Consider the following 16,458-nt stretch of genomic DNA (forward strand, 5'->3'; position numbering starts at 1 on the left):
ACATACCGATTGTGACTGAATAACCTTCATCAAAGTATGTACCTCACTGAAGAAAAAAAACGTGTTCTGGGTAAAATATGCCCTTTTTCTTTAAGAATTGGTGTGTTAAAGTGTGTAAATGCTGATTTCATGCAACTCAAGATAAATGCATACTATGTGGATGAATTAATGAGCACTGGACCTGCATACAAAAACTTGCATTATTTATTTAACTTGGCACAGTAAAACATTGAGCCTATGGCTAAGGAAAACTACTATAACGATGAGTTGGTAATTGCACATACGGATGATATGATAGACGCACCTACTAGCATGGTATTATTCATTTTCAATGATAAAACTAATTTTTTTTATTAAACTAGATTTCTATACATTATATTAAACCAAAATCTTGTGAACAAACTGACACTAGAACAAAACAGCAAAACGTGTTTTTTAGTGCTAATTTTCGTAGGGCAAATCGGTATCTGCGTCGTATATGCTTGTGTATGCAGCTGTAGGCCTTAACAATTTTTGCTGAACCGGATTACCTATATAAAGGCTTAAAAGAATGGTTTACAGATGGCTAGCTGTCTGTTTTTGATATATGATATTTAAAACTTTGCGTACGTAAAGTATAGGATTTTCCGTTTTTAAACGTTATTGTATCGTAATTACTCCTCATCAGCGCTTTTAACTATATAAATTCAAAGCCTTCATATTTTGAATCTGCATCAATACGTTGCTCTGGTAATATTGTGTGTCCCTCAATATCGAAAGCGTTTATGAATGTTGTAGTTTTACCCTCTACTTCCTCACTTTTTATAGCAACTATTATTTTGTCATCAGTATTGGGTATGCATTTTGAAACTTGAATATCCATGTGTGGGCGCTGTATTCGTGGCGTCTAAAGGAACTGTTGTAATTTTTGTAAAACGTTTATCTGCCGTGATTAGTAAGTTACAACCCAGATGTTCATCGCGCGTTTCGTTGTACTCTTCACGCAAGCAGCGTCTTGGTAAAGTACCATTTCCTTTGATGTGCTGACCAAAATACCCCCTGTGTGATCACCGATGGTACGTAGTTTTCCATTGAATGTTACGAGTTCTGATAACTCCATACCACGTCCTTTGAGCAAAAATGCAGATTCTAATTTAACAGGATCGCCACCATTCCCTTTGACAGTGATTTCTGGTTTTGACTTGCGATATGTCAAATATCCCTTCTTTAAATAGCTGCGCCATACTGTGCTACCATCTTTCCCTACAACTTTTGAGCTTGTACCCAAATCAGCTACTATACCCATACGATATGTCAACTCACTGGAGTGTACCTCGATGCGTTGCGTAAGTGGATATTTCTTATCGTAAGCTAAGTAATCAGGATTTCTGGTTATACTGACAGCAGCGGTACTACGTGTTGAACTGCTAGAACTTTTACGCCATGCTATATCTGAGGAAGATTGTGAACCTGTGTGCACATAAGCAAATAGAAAGCATAACAGAATAACACAGCACGCGAGCAGCCAGAAATGATAATTGAAACGTGATGTTCGATTTCCTATTCGATAAGTTGGTGGCGTACGTAACGCTGAACACCAATCGCGTGTATACATCACCGACTGTGTATGCGACAGATTCTAAGTCGTGTGGTGGTGTGATGTGCGCGGAGTGCTTGAGCTATTGACTTGGCGGTATGCGTAATTACTAGCGTGGATTGGTGTGGCGGTGCTGCTGCTGCTGGTTCGCCCTGAGTTCGAGTATACGCTATCTTATATCCATCCAAGCTCACTGCTACGATGCACTTGTTTTAAAAAATCGTTTACAAAAAATCGTTTTTTTTTTTATCCTGCGAACTGAATATACATTGCACCATGATTGGCATTGAAATTATAGGTTTTTGCAATTGGAAGGAACAGAAAAAATCACAGCATTCGACGCCCTTCCCCACAATAATGGGTTTTTTTTTTTTTTTTTTATAAGGTTTGTTGACGTAATGTGGGAATATACAATTTGATTGAAAACCCACGATATGATGTATTGTTTAAAAAAAAACAGACAATGTAAACGCAAAGGCAACCGGTGCTTTGTACCTATTTGTGCGGACCCCTTTGAACCCCCTTACTTTGTTTGGTGGTTATATAGCGGTATAATAAATATCCTGATTAGGTTAACCCATGTAAGGAATGATGTTTTATAATTGTTTCAGGATTTTAGGTGATATGAGGAATTTTGAGTATCTCGCGATTGGTGTACACACAATGGCACATGCCTTCCCGATGTAACAGAGAAGAAAAACTCTGGTTTGGGGCAGTGCCTCGAATGATCACTGGTACCTTGCGTCGACAATGTAGTCCTTGTTGCTTCGAGGATGGAACCGAATGTCTTCACAATGCCCATCCCTATATGGTTGCATAGTCAAATATCTAGGTCACCATATATGTTTGGGTCTACCTACAAATTGGCTGAATGCCATTTTTATACAAGCTATAGTTCTTCTCGGTCTAACGTAAGCGCGTTAAGATTGAGGTGTATTAGTAGTACAGGCTGGGCCATTTAGCTCGCCCCAGTTTTCGGAATCTGCGAGTTTGGTTGCTGGGGATCAAGCATCGGTGGTACGATGACTCCTGTTGCTTTGAAATAGGGGGGGGGGGGGGGGGGTTGTGTAATTCTGATAATTGCTGATTCAATGGTATGTCGCCTATAGTAGATCTGCGTTAGGATTGTTGGCTTCGTTCGGGGTGAACGAGAGCTGGGTTCGGCGGGTTGTAGGCCTCGTTCGGGGTAAAACGAGTGCAGGGTTAAGGGGGTTTGTTATAACGGGTGGGAGTTACAAGTCTCCCTCACCCTCACTGGAGGGTGGTAATAGGACCAATTTCGTGATTGGTCTGGTGGTTTGTCCCCTTGCCGTATCCAGTTCGACGACTCGAACTCGGTTATCGGGGCCATAATGAAGGGTGGCTATCCGACCTAGTCTCCATTCGTTGGGGGGCAGATTATCCTCCTTAATGACGACTAGGTCTCCCTGTTTGAGGTTTGATTGTGGATGCTTCCACTTAACGCGCTTCTGCAATTCGGTGAGATACTCCGTTTTCCACCGTTTGCAGAAGGTTTGATGCAGCGCCTTGAGTTTTTCACATCGATTGACGAGTGATGCGCGATTCTCGCTGACGTCGATCTCGGGTGGCGCTAGTAGGTGGCCTCCAACGAGGAAATGGCCTGGAGTAAGTGGCTCCAAATTAGACGGCTCGTTGGAGGAGGGGCTTAACGGTCGAGAATTGAGACAGGACTCGATTCGACAAAGTAGTGTGCTGAACTCTTCAAGGGTAAATTTGTGATCCAACGCGATCTTCTTGAAGTGGTTCTTGAAGCTTTTGACCCCTGCCTCCCATAGTCCGCCCATGTGAGGAGCTCCTGGTGGTATGAAATGCCATGTCAGGTTTTGATGACTGTACTTGGATAAAGTTTGGTTGCGAGCGTCCGCCAGGAAAGCTTTGAGTTCTGAGCGGAGAGCTCTGGAGGCTCCGACAAAGTTGGTTCCGTTGTCGGAGTAGATGTTCTTTGGACATCCTCGCCGAGCGACAAACCTATCGAAAGCTGCCAGGAATGCGGCAGTACTGAGGTCACTAGTGGCTTCCAAGTGAAGCGCTTTGGTTGCAAAGCAAACAAAGAGGCAGAGGTAACCCTTTGACATGCGGCATCCTCTTCCGCTATAAGATTTGATGTCAAATGGTCCGGCAAAATCTACCCCCGCATTGGTGAAAGACCGGGAAAAGGTGGTTCGTTCTGAGGGTAGATCTCCCATAAGTTGGGTTTGGGTCCGCTTGCGGAATATTGTGCAAGTTTTGCAATTGTGTATGACCGATCGGATCATATTTTTGACCCTAGGGATCCAATATTGTGTGCGTAGGCGACGAAACATAAGTTGGTTCTCCCCATGCAGGGTGTCTTTATGGATGAACTGGACAAGAAGTCGTGTGAGCCGGCAGTCATACGGCAGAATGATCGGGTGCCGTTCACTGTAGGGAAGATCCTTGGCCCCTGAAAGACGACCGCCAACCCTCAATATGCCCTTATCATCGACAAGGGGGGTAAGAGGGAGGATTTCACTCTTTGAACCGATGAGCTTCCCGGAATTTAAGCTCGAAAGTTCCTCCGAATAGTGCCTCCGTTGGTAGAAAGCTATTAACTGACTTGTCGTGGCCTGGATTTCATCGGGTGAAATGAAGTGCGATGCCGCTTTAAAGGAAGATTTTGTCTTAGGATTGGTTCTTTGGATAAATCTTCGAACATACGATATGACCCTCAAGGCCCTGGACAAATTGGAAAACCGTTCGAGGATGTCGTCTTTCTCTTTTATTTTTGAAGTTGTATGAACCTGCACCCGTTTTTCCTCTATGTTAGTCCGATAGTCCTTTTCTTGTATTGGCCATTCTGTCTTATCTTCTTGTAACCAAGAAGGTCCCTGCCACCACAAAGAGTTATTGACTAACTCCTTCGCTGATAGTCCTCGGCTAGCCAGGTCGGCAGGATTGGATGCGGATTCTACGTGGTGCCAGGATTTGTTTCCTACCTTTTCTACTATTTTCGTTACTCGATGAGCGACAAAGGTTGACCAAGAATAAGGGGGTTTTCTTATCCACGCCAAAACAATCGTGGAGTCTGTCCATAGGTGTAGATTGAAATTTTCTAAATGCAGATTTTCACGCACTGCTTCGATGGTTTCGGCCAGCAACACTGCACCGCATAGCTCTAATCGGGGTAATGAAACTGTTTTAACGGGTGCTACTCTTGTTTTTGCTATTAATAAGTTAACGTAGACCTCATCCTTTATCTTTACTCGTAAAAAGACTGTCGCGGCGTAAGCTTTTTCCGAGGCGTCGCAAAAGCCGTGTATTTCAACGTCGTTGGTTGGCGTAAAATACACCCAACGTGGGATACGAATTCCGTTAATGGAGGGGTATTCCTGCATAAAATTATGCCATCGGTCTAGGGTTCCTGCCGACACTGGTTCGTCCCAGTCAGTCCCCTCTAGCCAAATGTCTTGCATAATGATTTTTGCAACAATGACGACTGGGGCGAGCCAACCTAGGGGATCGAAAAGTTTAGCGATTGCAGAAAGTATTGTCCTTTTCGTTAACATATCCCGATTTTCAATTGGTTTTGCCGTGAAGTAAAAATAATCCGCATGCGCGTTCCATCGAATACCTAGGGTCTTGACCGTACTCGTGTCCTCGAATTCCAAAAAGTCTTCGTTGAGCAGGTGAGGTTTGGGTATTCCTTTAAGTATTCTTGAGCAATTTGACGTCCATTTGCGGAGGGAAAAACCAGCGGACTGTAATGCATCTGTGATTTCATCGCGAGCTTTGAGTGTGGATTCGATGCTATGTCCCCCGGCTAGAACGTCATCGACGTACATACCTGTCCGTAAGATATCTGCGGCAATGGGTAATGAAGTTTCAACGTCGTCTGCTAGTTGGTGCAGTGTCCTTATCGCCAGATAAGGAGCACAATTGACTCCAAAGGTGACTGTCTTTAATTCGTAGACGCTGATAGGGTCACTAGGATTGTTGCGAAAAACTATTCTCTGGAATTGTGTTTGGTTTGGCTTTACCAATATCTGCCGGTACATTTTCTCGATGTCGCTATTAAAAACATATTTAAAGAATCTCCATCGAAGGAGTAGAATCGTTAAGTCGGCCTGAAGCACTGGGCCTGTATAAAGTACGTCGTTTAGGCTTGTGCCATTGGCTGTGGGACACGAAGCGTTGAACACCACACGAACTTTGGTCGTGGTGCTTTCCTCTTTTATAACCGCATGATGGGGTAAGAAGTAGCAATCGGTCACGTGGGGTGGTATGATTTTTGGAACTTTTGACATATGTCCCAATGTCTCATATTCCGCTAGTACCCTATTGTATTCTGTCTGTAGGGCCGGTGTCTTGGCTGGGCGCGTCTCATTCCGGTAGAATTGGGAGCAGACGCCGTTTAGGGAAGGCCCTAAGGAGATGTTGTTGGGAAAATCCTGTTTAAAAGGAAGGGCGACAGTATATTTGCCATCGGAATTTCTTTCTGTTGTAAGTCTGAAAAGTTCCTCGCAATAGGCATTATCTTCGTTAAGTGCCCTTTTCTTAGGTATGTTTTCAAGTTCCCAGAAAGCGGTTAGTTGCTTGTCTAGGCTGATTTCATTAAAAAAATATACCCGTGTATTAGTTGGGTGAGGTACTTCTGCACGACCAGTTAGAATCCAACCGAAGACGGTTTCTTGGGCGAGAAGCGTATTTAGAACGTTCTTCCTTATACCGTTCAGTATTATCTGGGGATAAATGTCGCCTCCAAGTATGAGATCGACTGGTTCATTAATGAAGAACCTTTTATCCGCCAGAATCAGATCAGGGAACGCTTGCCGAGTCGTTGCGCTCACTTGGCAAGTCGGAAGGTCCCCTGTTAATTGGGGCAGGACTAGGACCACTGTATCGATGCTCACTAAGGGGTCTGTGAGCGAACCTAACGTAATCACACATGATTCCTTTACCTGTGCAGATGGGGTATTATTTATTCCTGACACTTGCACATGCAGACGTTTGGATGGAAGGTTTATTCGCTTTTTTAGTCTTTCTGTTATGAAAGAGCATTCGGACCCAGAGTCTATCAGCGCTCTGGCGGAAAATTTCACTCCATTATAGTGTATATTAACACGTGCTGTTCCTAATAATACCCCTTTAGTGGTGTTAGCATGACACGAAGAGACGTTATTAGCATTATCTTGTCTTTTTTCAGACGCCATCCTTGCCCTAGCCTGCTGTGAGGTTGAAGGTGTGTTGTCGGTGGCGTTTTGAGTCCACCTCTGAGGATTTGTCTTTGGTTGTGCTGTCGGAAGATGGAGCAAGGTGTTGTGCCTCGCGTGGCACGTGCTGCAATTAAATTGGCTAGTGCATCGTGTCACGGTGTGTCCACCCGACAGACAATTCAGACAGTAACTATTGTTTTTGATAAATTCAATTTTTCCTGACGTGGACAACCTAAGGAATTTTTGGCAATTTCGTAATTTGTGCTCTGTACTGTTGCACATCTTACAGGCTGATTTGGGTACGCTGGCTTGGTAAACCCCAAGTTTCGTAGAATTTTCCCGAGAGTTTGAATTTTGACTTTTGGGTGCTTTTGTGGTTTTGTTACCTCTAAGATCAGAAACCGTCTCTAATGTCTGGAAGCGATTGGACAGGAATTTGTCCATATCCTCCCATTTTGGGATATCTGTTTTTCGTTCTACGGTCTGTTCCCAAAGAGCCAACGTAGATTCAGGGAGTTTTGTGGAGCATAGGTAGGTTATAATTGCATCCCAATTTGTGATGTCAATATTATGACATTGTAATGCAGAAATGCAATTGTTTATCTCCCGTTGCAATTTTTTGATGGAGGTTCCACACTCCTGTTCGACTGCCGTCAGATTAAATAAAAGTTTTAATTGTGTGTTGACGAGGATACGTTTATTTTCGTACCTGTCGCTTAGATTTTTCCAGGCGGTTGCAAAACCCTCGTTTATTAATGAGCACCTGCCCACTATTTCTTTTGCCTCCCCTTGAGTTTTTTGTTTTAGATAATATAATTTCTCGACATCTTTCAGATCAGTATTGTGGATGTATATCGCCGTGAACATATCTCTAAAGGCTGGCCAGGAAAGGTAGTCGCCTTTAAATACATCGGTGTCACAAGGCGGCAGCCGCATTTTATGTCCACGGCGCGAAGAGTCTTCATCCTTTGCTTCATCCTTGGCCGGCTGTGGGGTGATGGATTCGGCTTCAGCCGCCACAGCAGACATGCATTGCAGGTAGCATGCAAAGCAACTTTTATTTTTCTTTCTTAATGAGCTGAGCTCGTCTTTGGACAGTTCAGAATTGCTGAGAAGACTTTCATATGTGGACTTGGTCTTCTTCCATAGTGCCCTTAGCTCCTCTTGCATTAGTGCAAGGGTGTGCTTGTTCCGGGATTCGGCTCAAACTCCACTATGGAATCTTGTTCAAACTCCACTATGGAATCAGCCAATCTCATATAAGTCTCCATTGATTTTATTAATTTGAATATTTTGTTTCTTTGAAGGTGTTGAGCTTGAAAGCAAAAGACTTAGTGGCGTTGGTGTATATTCAACCGCAGCAAAAATTATAAGAGTGTTTTGTTTTTTTTTTGTACGTAGCCCAGCTATCAATCCTGCTGTGATTGTGCTGTGTGAGTAAAGTCTAAAAAATACACTGATTTGAACTCTGATCGGATTGTATGTGTAAACCGGAAAGCAATCTTATGTGAATTTAGTGATAAGAAAAAATTTGAATCAGATGTAAATCTTGACGTGGTATAATGTGTGGCCAGTGATATGAACCACTTATAGAGATCCTCACGAGGATTATGTAAGCCACAGATAGAAATCCTGACGAGGATTTAATGTGTATACAGTATTATAGATAGAAATCCTGACGAGGATTTAATGTGTATATAGCGATATGCAGCACAGATAGAAATCCTGAAAGGTTCTAGTGTGTACAAAGTGATATCAAACACAGATAGGAATCCTGACGAGGATTTAATGTGTCTACAGTGATGTGCAATGCAGAGAAGAGAATTCGTCTGCAGGTATTTAATGTGTCTAAAGGGTGTGTTGGACACAGGTAGAAATATTTTCTGAAAACTTAGTGTGTCTAAAAAAAGTTTAAAAAACGCAGATGTAATCCCGATGTGGATATGATGTGTAATCCTCGAGATTTGAAACACAAATAGAAATCCTTATGTGGATTTAATGTGTTTAAAAGGGTGAAATTTGACCCACAGATAGAAATCCCGACGAGGATTTAATGTGTATACAAGTGAAAGTGAAACACAGACAGAAATCCTGACGAGGATTTAATGTGTATACAAAAGGTGTTATGTGAACGTTGATGAGTATCGCCGAGTAGCCAACCAGGGTATCTTTCCCAATATAAATAAGACAATAACTTTGTTTATCCAACTTAATGTGGAAAATTACACTTTTAATTATTTATTATAAAAAACGCTGAGAACATACAGCTATGTAATAGTAAACGATCAGTATAAAATTGTGTTTGTGACCAATTGTGATGAGCCACTAGCCACTCAACGCAGTGCTAATTTTTGGCTTTATGGTATTATTTTAGTTCGCAACTGATTAAGAACTGATTTCCGTTCAAAGATAACGCAATTGATTATATGTATATAATTCGGTGAAAAAATACTCTATATCAAATGCCTTCGAATTAATCTGAATTAAGTGTATTCACAAATGAGCGATTTGCAACAATGTTATTGATTGTCGCAATTAAGCAAAAATGACTACAAGCCACCCAACGAAGGTGAAATTTTTTTGAAAAAATTTTTCTGTGGTTGCAGAATATTATGACTGCGTGAATATTGTGGTATTTCTTTGCAAGTTCATCAACCAAGTGAGAGTGTATGTAGATTGTTGCCGAAAATCAACAACCGAAATGACTATCTATAGAAACCTAGTGTGGTTGCACAGTGCAGTGATAATTTTGTTGCAAAAGGAGAAAAAAGAAAAAAAATCCACTGACTGCCTGCCTTGAGTTGTGTCGGAAAAGTCTTACCACTGGTGGGGGACTTAGCCGATAATCAAAAGGCGCTAGGTGTGCGTTGTGACACAATGAACTTCCACTTGCTTTGACCTGCAAATGGATATCACAAATCCACTCGATACGTGAGTTCGTATATAAAAAAAAAAATGTGCACCAAAATCAACCACTTACCTTACACAAGTTTTGGTAATGTATGATGATATGTGGACTGTTGATGTGATAAATGGACGTGATATCGTATGATGAGTTGATTAGTGGACTGTTTGATGTTGTGATGATGATGTGTTAATGTGATGTAGATGAGTGGACTGTTTGATATGCTGATGATGTTTTAATGCTAATGGACTGTATGTATGTGTGGGATGACGAGTTGGTATACGCTGCTCGTTCGTTTTGATGGCCAACTTTTTTCACTGCTGGTTGATTTTAATATTTTTATAAATAATTTTCCTTGCTTGGTTAATAATTTCCAATTATTCCGATGGGCTGATTCTGGGGTAAATCACCTTTGTTTCCTTTGAATTTTTGTTTTTCTCGGCGCGTAAGGACCAAATGTTACGGCGGCAAGACCAAGATAGGGCGCGCTCGTAATAATGGTGGGGAGAGAAGAAAAGAAAATACACAAACGAATTCGTTATAAAAAGTGAACAATAATATTTATTAAAATAAATGGAAATGCAAATGCAACGTTAGTCCACTTAATCACAATAAATGGAATTGGTTAGACAATAAAATGAAAGTAAAGGCAAATGCAAGATAATCCACTTACATTCAATGTTTCCGATGACGGAAGTGCAAAAATGAATTTTAAAATGTTAAATAGAATTGAAGGGCTTACCTTTGGTGGCTTGGCTGCTGGCGGTTTCTTAGACGTTCGCAAAAGAAGTGAAAGAGGTAAAAAACCTTTTGTTCGCGGTCACTGCCGAATCCTAGGCTTAACTATTATCCGGCGGGGTAAACGGTTATCGGTATAAACCGATATGTATAAATGAAATATGTGAGGTAAAAGGACAACGAAAAGAAAAAGTTAAGTAATACGAGGGTGCACCGCCATATTTAGGCTTGTGGCCTAAACAATAGCCCATAAGCCTACCAACACTCTTAAAACCATGTTCAACAAAACTAAGTCAAAAATACCTCAATTAGAAAAAAGTAATGTAATTTATAAAATTCCATGTAACGGCAATAACCAAGAACCTTGCAAAAGTATGTATATTGGCACAACGAAATCAAAGTTAAAAACCAGACTAGCACAACACAAATGCGACATTAACTGTGCCATCATTCAAATACACAAAAAACTGCACTTATGGCACACTGTGCAAGTAGCGACCACTCCCCCAACTTCGAAAAAGTAACAACATTACAACAAGAACAACACTACAACAAACGATTTACACTAGAAATGTTACATATAATTAACACACCACCAGACATTCCGCTAAACTACAAAACGGATACCGATGGCGTTGCTCACTTGTTTCGTCATTTACTAATGGTCAAATAGACAGTGTTAAGCTCAGCGTCAAGTTATAAAGACGTGCAAAGGAATGTATGTATATACAAATATTGTTTATGTTTTGACTTTGTTTTTGGTATTAAGAAAATTGTTATATCACGTTTATACACAGATCCTTCAGAACGGTTATCGCCGAATAACCGAAATATATTGGAATAAATTAGTCAAAAAAACCTGTGGTTTTATTCAACGTAGTTTTATTGACCTCTAGCCAGCTAAAGTTCAACATATTGAGCAAAAATAGATATATCTTTACAAACTTAGTTCACATACTTATGAACTCACCTTATCTTGGTATAAAAAATGGCCGAAATCCGACTATGACCGCGCCCACTTTTTCGATATCAAAAATTACGAAAAATTTAAAAAATGCCATAACTCTATACCAAATATGAAAAAAAGGATGAAACATGGTAATTGGATTGCTTTATTGACGCAAAACATAACTTTGGAAAAAAACTTTGTAAAATGGGTGCCACACCTACCATATTAAGTAGAAGAAATTGAAAAAGTTCTGCAGGGCGAAATCAAAAGCCCTTGGAATCTTGGCAGGAACAGTATCGTGGTAATACATATATAAATAAATTAGCGGTACCCGACAGATGATGTTCTGGTCACCCTGGTCCACATTTTGGTCGATATCTCTAAAACGCCTTCACATATACAACTAAGGGCTACTCCCTTTTAAAACCCTCATTAGTACATTTAACTTGATACTCATATCGTACAAAACGTTACAGAGTCACCCCTGGTCCACCTTTATGGCGATATCTCGAAAAGGCGTCCACCTACACAACTAAAGCCCACTCTCTTTTAAATAATCATTAACACCTTTCATTTGATACCAATTTCTTACAAACGCATTCTAGAGTCACCCCTGGTCTACTTTTATGTCGATATCTCGAAAAGGCGACCACCTATAGAACTAAGGCCCACTCCCTTTTAAAATACTCATTAACACATTTCATTTGATACCCATATCGTACAAACGCATTCTAGAGTCACCCCTGGTCCACCTTTATGGCGATATCTCGAAAAGGCGTCTACCTATAGAACTAAGGCCCACCCCATTTTAAAATACTCATTAACACCTTTCATTTGGTACCCACATCGTACAAACAAATTCTAGAGTCATCCGTGGTCTACTGTTATGTCGATATCTCGAAAAGTCGACCACCTATAGAACTAAGGCCCACTCCCTTTTAAAATACTCATTAACACCTTTCATTTGATACCCATATCGTACAAACAAATTCTAGAGTCATCCCTGGTCCACCTTTATGGCGATATCTCGAAAAGGCGTCCACCTATAGAACTAAGTCCTACTCAATTTTAAAATACTCATTAACACCTTTCATTTGGAACCCATATCGTACAAAAACATTCTAGAGTCACCCCTGGTCCACCTTTATTGCGATATCTCGAAAAGGCGTCCACCTATAGAACAAGGCCCACTCCCTTTTAAAATACTCATTAACACCTTTCATTTGATACCCATATCGTACAAAAACATTCTAGAGTCACCCCTAGTCCACCTTTATGGCGATATCTCGAAAAGTCGTCCACCTATAGAACTAAGGCCCACTCCCTTTTAAAATACTAATTAACACCTTTCATTTGATACCCATATCGTACAAACAAATTCTAGAGTCACCCCTGGTCCACCTTTATGGCGATATCTCGAAAAGGCGTCCACCTTTAGAACTAAGGCCTACTCAATTTTAAAATACTCATTAACACCTTTCATTTGATACCCATATCGTACAAACAAATTCTAGAGTCACCCGTGGTCTACTTTTATGTCGATATCTCGAAAAGGCGTCCACCTATAGAACTAAGGCCTACTCAATTTTAAAATACTCATTAACACTTTCATTTGGTACCCATATCGTACAAACAAATCCTAGAGTCACCCCTGGTCCACCTTTATCGATATATCGAAAAGGCGTCCACCTATAGAACTAAGGCCAACTCCCTTTTAAAATATTCACTAACACCTTTCATTTGATACCCATATCATACAAACACATTCTAGTGTCACCCCTGATCAACTTTTATGGCGACATCTCGAAAAGGCGTCCACCTATAGAACTAAGGCCTACTCAATTTTAAAATACTCATTAACACCTTTCATTTGGTACCAATATCGTACAAAAACATTCTAGAGTCACCCCTGGTCCACCTTTATTGCATTATCTCGAAAAGGCGTCCACCTAGAGATCTAAGGCCCACTCCTTTTCCTATAGAACTAAAGCCCACTCAATTTTAAAATACTCATTAACACCTTCCATTTGATATCCATATCGTACAATAAATTCTAGGGTCACCCCAGGTCCACTTTTAAGGCGATATATCGAAAAGGAGTCCACCTATAGGACTAAGGAACACTCCCTTTTAAAATACTCATTAACACCTTTCATTTGATTCCCATATCGTACAAACACATTCTAGAGTCACCCCTGGTCCACCTTTATTGCGATATCTCGAAAAGGCGTCCACCTATAGAACAAGGCCCACTCCTTTTAAAATACTCATTAACACATTCATTTGATTCCATATCGTACAAACACATTCTAGAGTCGCCCTGGTCCACCTTTATTGCAATATCTCGAAAAGGCGTCCACCTATAAAACTCAGCCCCCTCCCTTTTAAGATACTTATTAACACTATAACGTAGCGTTACAATAATATAACCCCCCGTACTTCCTTTTTCACTTAAACCTGAACCCCCCTGTACTTATTTTTCTATAGCATAGCCAACAACCACTATGGTAAATAACCACACGCTACCAACTACTGATGGCAAACCAATGGTGTGTTTCGTCAACACACCACACAAGAAAATCACAATAATGGTGTATTGGCTTCTCAACCAGTTTGCGGCACCACCCGTATAAACAGCGAATTTGCATTTTTGCAATTCAGTCCTCGCAGGTGACCCAGCGGGAGTGGTTGTCTTTTTAAAGACAAAATTGCCACTCAGGCTAGCTAGCTGAGTGGAAGGGGCGCTGTCATGGCGCGGGTCACCCTCCACCTTGGCTGGACGGCGCGAGTGGTGTCTTATGACTATCTCCCTCCGTCGTCCACCTAGGTGTTGGGGGGCACGAAAACCTAATGACTAAACCGCCCCTCCCCCGCAGCTCGGACTGAGTGGAAGGGGGTGCTGGTATGGCGCGGTTCACCCTTCACCTGGGCTGGACGGCGCGAATGGTGTCTTCGGACTATCTCCCTCCGTCGCCCACCCAGGTGTCGAGTGGCGCGACGTCGAACGACCAAGCGACCCCTCCCCTCTCAGCTCTTGTATAATAAGCTGTTCGGCGCGGGTCACCCCCCTTGCTATGCCCGGACGACGAGAGTGGTGTCTTCGGACTATCTCCCTCCGTCGCCCCGGCCAGGCAAGGGATGGCTCGCGGCCAGAACGACCGCACGAACCCTCTCCACAGCTCTGGTTTCGGCCGTTGGCCGATGCGTGGGCACAAGGGGCTACCGCTGTGCCGTTAAAGGCCGTGACACAAAGACATTTTTCACATAGATGTGTTTAACACAACCTTATGCATTCCAATAACATCGCCACAATCAACCAAGATGTTGCGTTTGTAAATATGAAGGAACTTCAGACTTGGCAATTGAAGTTTATTACGCCTTGCCCATTCACATAAAAAATTTCGCGAAGCACTGTTGTAAACATTCTCCCTATACAACAAAAATACTTGCTAGCATATTTTGTGTCGTATTCGATTGTTATATTGCAGTTTTTAATTGTGAAAAATGTTAGAAAATTTACCAACCAATGGGAAAAATAATTTCACTTGCAAAGTGTTCTGCACTGAACTACTTTAGATGTCGGAGCCGAAGTGGGTACCACCGAAGGTCACCAATGCAAAAAAATGTATTGCAATGTGTTCTTTGATTCCCAACTTGGGGTTCGAAGCGGTCCAAGGTAATTTCTTGTTTTTTATACTCAGCTGAGCTGAGCTCACAGAGTATATTCATTTTGTTCGCATAACGGTAATCCGTAACGGCATAAACTAATCGAGATAGATATAGACTTCTATATCTCAAAATGATCTGGGCGAAAAAAGAAATTCATTTAGCCATGTCCGTTAGCCCGTTCGCCCGTCCGTAAACACGATAACTTGAGTAAATTTTGAAAATTTCGAAAAACCGAAAAAGTACGATAATTCATTACCAAAGACGGCTAAAGTGATGAAACTTGGTAGGTGGGTTGACCTTATGACGCAGAATAGAAAATTAGTAAATTTTTGGACAATGCGCGTGGCACCACCCACTTTTAAAAAAGGTAATTTAAAAGTTTTGCAAGCTGTAATTTGGTAGTCGTTGAAGATGTCATGATGAAATTTGGCAGGAACGTTACTCCTAATACTATATGTGTGCTAAATAAAAATTAGCAAAATCGCCATAAGAGGAACAAAAATTTACCAATCCTTGTGAAATTTGGTAGGTGCATAGATTCTATGACGATAACTGTTTTCTGTGAAAATGGGCAAAATCGGTTGAAGCCACGCCCAATTTTATTACACAGTCTACCGTCTGACCTTCCGCTCGGCCATTAACACGATAACTTGAGCAAAAATCGGTATATCTTTACTAAACTTAGTTTACATACTTATTTTAACTCACCTTATCTTGGTTTAAAAAATGGCGGAAATCCGACTATGACCGCGCCCACTTTCTCGACATCAAAAATTAAGAAAAATTAAAAAATGCCATAATTCTATACCAAATATGAAAAAAAGGATGAAACATGGTAATTGGATTGGTTTATTGACGCAAAACATAACTTTGGTAAAAAATTTGTAAAATGGGTGTCACACCTACCATATTAAGAAGAAGAAATTGAAAAAGTTCTGCAGGGCGAAATCAAAAGCTCTTGGAATCTTGGCAGGAACAGTATCGTGGTATTACATATATAAATATATTAGCGGTAACCGACAGATGATGTTCTGGTCACCCTGGTCCACATTTTGGTCGATATCCCGAAACCGCCTTCACATATACAACTAAGGGCTACTCCCTTTTAAAACCCTCATTACTACCTTTAACTTGATACCCATATCTTACAAAACGTTATAGAGTCACCCCTGGTCCACCTTTATGGCGACATCTCGAAAAGGCGTCCACCAATAGAACTAAGGCCCACTCAATTTTAAAATACTAATTAACACCTTTCATTTGATACCCATATCGTACAAACAAATTTTAGAGTCCACCTTTATGTACAAACAAATTCTACAGTCACCCGTGGTCCACCTTTATGGCGATATCTCGAAAAGGCGTCCACCTATAGAACTAAGGCCCACTCCCTTTTAAAATACTAATTAAAACCTTTCATTTGATACCC

At 41.2% G+C, this 16,458-nt stretch overlaps 1 pseudogene; it reads right to left on the reverse strand.

Annotated features, from left to right (window-relative positions):
- Nucleotides 1-676: 676 nt before the first annotated feature.
- On the reverse strand, nucleotides 677-5,397 carry LOC137235081 (uncharacterized; annotated as a pseudogene).
- Nucleotides 5,398-16,458: the final 11,061 nt, after the last annotated feature.

The sequence above is a fragment of the Eurosta solidaginis genome, chromosome X (assembly GCF_040869045.1).
Source record: "Eurosta solidaginis isolate ZX-2024a chromosome X, ASM4086904v1, whole genome shotgun sequence".
NCBI classification, from domain to species: Eukaryota; Metazoa; Arthropoda; class Insecta; order Diptera; family Tephritidae; genus Eurosta; species Eurosta solidaginis.